This window comes from Pseudorasbora parva, chromosome 20, assembly GCF_024679245.1.
Source record: "Pseudorasbora parva isolate DD20220531a chromosome 20, ASM2467924v1, whole genome shotgun sequence".
NCBI classification, from domain to species: Eukaryota; Metazoa; Chordata; class Actinopteri; order Cypriniformes; family Gobionidae; genus Pseudorasbora; species Pseudorasbora parva.
The window spans coordinates 33,823,909-33,826,304 of record NC_090191.1 but is presented as its reverse complement, the minus strand read 5'-3'; positions in this window follow the sequence as shown (position 1 = coordinate 33,826,304).

Below are 2,396 nucleotides of genomic sequence, written 5' to 3'. Positions count from 1 at the left end.
GCAGCCTTAGTTTACCCCTACTTGTGTGCCTAGCCTACCTCTAACTGACTTCACCACCCTAAAAGTAACTTTTCTTGCCCAGCTAATTGTAAATGTATATATTGTGGTATGACGATTTTAGCAGCAGGAGGACACAAATCAAACCAAGCACTCTTTTGTTTTACTACTTAATTTTTGTAGTTTGCAAGCCCAGCAGAACAGGAATTCACTGGCTCCTGTATTTTTGTGGAAGACTGACAGTAAAAGAAAATTGATTGTACGGTTGTCATGGAGATTTGAACACCTGCTGAGTCTTTCCAAACAGGTGGGCATACCACTGTCAATCAATATGTCTACACCATCCCAAATGTACTTTGAATCTTGCATTTGGAAGATTTCCCCCCCCCCCCCCACCTCTATCTGACATATTTACACCAGGAGAGCTTCCATGCTTTTTATGAGGATGTAATGATTTTTTTAGTAGTTCATAATCATACGTACATTATTCTTCGACATGTCATGATGCCTTGATATCTCGTGATTGCTTACTACTGTACTGTGCTAATGGATGCTTTCCACATTTATGAAGGGAAATTGTAACCGTTCACAGTCGTAATGCTGTTTACAGACATACAGGAGCTAGAAAATCCATTTTCAAATCTGTCATCATCAAGAAAGAATTTTCCATGACAACTCTATTCCCTGCATGTCAGCATGGCATCTCAGATTGCCAGTCAGTTTAATGGTGTAAGCTGTTTCCTGGACTGCCATCCGTCTGCTGTGTATTTTATTGGTTGTTTCATGCACGGGCCACAGAAAACAATTTGAGTGGGTTGAGCCAAAAATGACGACAAAACTTAGTCAGAACATCTGCCAAATCTTTAAATCTAATCCATTCTTGTGTTTTAACAATAGTCAGCCAACACATCTGAGTCATTGTTTGCCCATTATTGAGAAACAGATTTATAGAATGGAGGCAGCCTGAGTCAGTGTCCCTAAACTAACGGCAGACTTGTAGGTTGAATAAAAGGCCAAAGAGTCAAAGACCTTTAAAATGCCTTTGTACTCTGTGGGACACCATAACAGGGATCCTTCCCCCCTCAAACCACTGTGGTCTGATTTGCTGGCTATCCTTCCCTTCACTCTCCTGACTTTCAGGTGGTTGTCATTGTCCGTCCATCAGAGCTTGGCTTGGGTTGGGTCCAGTTTCTAAAACATTGATTAGGCCTAAGCCTGCAATAATAAACAGTCAGCTGGGCTTCGGCTGACTTGTGTCAGTGTTTCTTCCATATGGGGTAGATAGCAAAGCATGCTGGGTAATAGCTCTCATATGCGACCTCTCATTCCAGGAGTCCTGTAGTCCTAAAGAAATTGATTAGTGATATTTAGATTTGAAACACTATAGAAATGCAGTTTTGTAGCAAATAGTGGTATAAGAAATATAATAATTTCTATGTAACATGAATTGGCCATGCTCACTAAATTTGCTCTGCAAATGCTAATGGGTTTGAATCCCAGGGAAAGCGAGAACTGATAAAAAAGCGTACCTTGAATGCATTGTTAGAAAAGTCCATATGGCTCCAGGGGGTTAATAAAGGCCTTCTGAAGTGAATCGATGGGTTATCTGTAATAAACTTACGAAGAAAGCGTAACGTCCCTCGTAGTTCAAAATGCTTAGGATACGTCCAGCATCAGTTACGCTACAGAATACACATTGTTGGGCTTCAAATGGCTGTAAGTTTACTGTCATTATAAATGCTTGAAAGAGCCTGGATTTTTTTTTATATATCTCAGAAAGTTCATCAGAAAGAAGAATGTCAGGGTAAATCATGAGGTAATTTTCATTTTTGAGTAAGCTATCTCTTTAAATGAACACTCCACTTTTTTTTTTGAAAAATAGGCTCATTTTCCAAGTCCCTAAGAGTTAAACAGTTGAGTTTTACCGTTTTTGAATCCATCCTCTGTATCAGGCGGTAGCACTTTTAGCGTAGCTTAGCATACATCATTGAATCAGATTAGACCACTAGCATTGCTCTCAAAAATGACCAAAGACTTTATTTTTTCAAAGATAATTTTCTCCCATTTAAAACATTACTATTCTGTAGTTACATCATGTACTAAGACCAACGGAAAATTAAAAGTTTTGATTTTTAGACCAATTATGGATCATTCTCTCATTCCTGTGTAATACTTAGGGAACTTTGCTGCCATGCTATGGGTGCAGAAGCGCTGTGATATTACGCAGAAAATACCTAGCTATATCGGCCTAAAAAAATTGTGTGTTTTTCATTTTCCGTTGGTCTTAGTACACGATGCAACTACAGAAGAGTCAATTTTTAAATAGGAAAATATAGTAAAAGTGCGATGCTAATGGTCTAATCCGATTCAATAATGTATGCTAAAAGTGCTACCGCCAG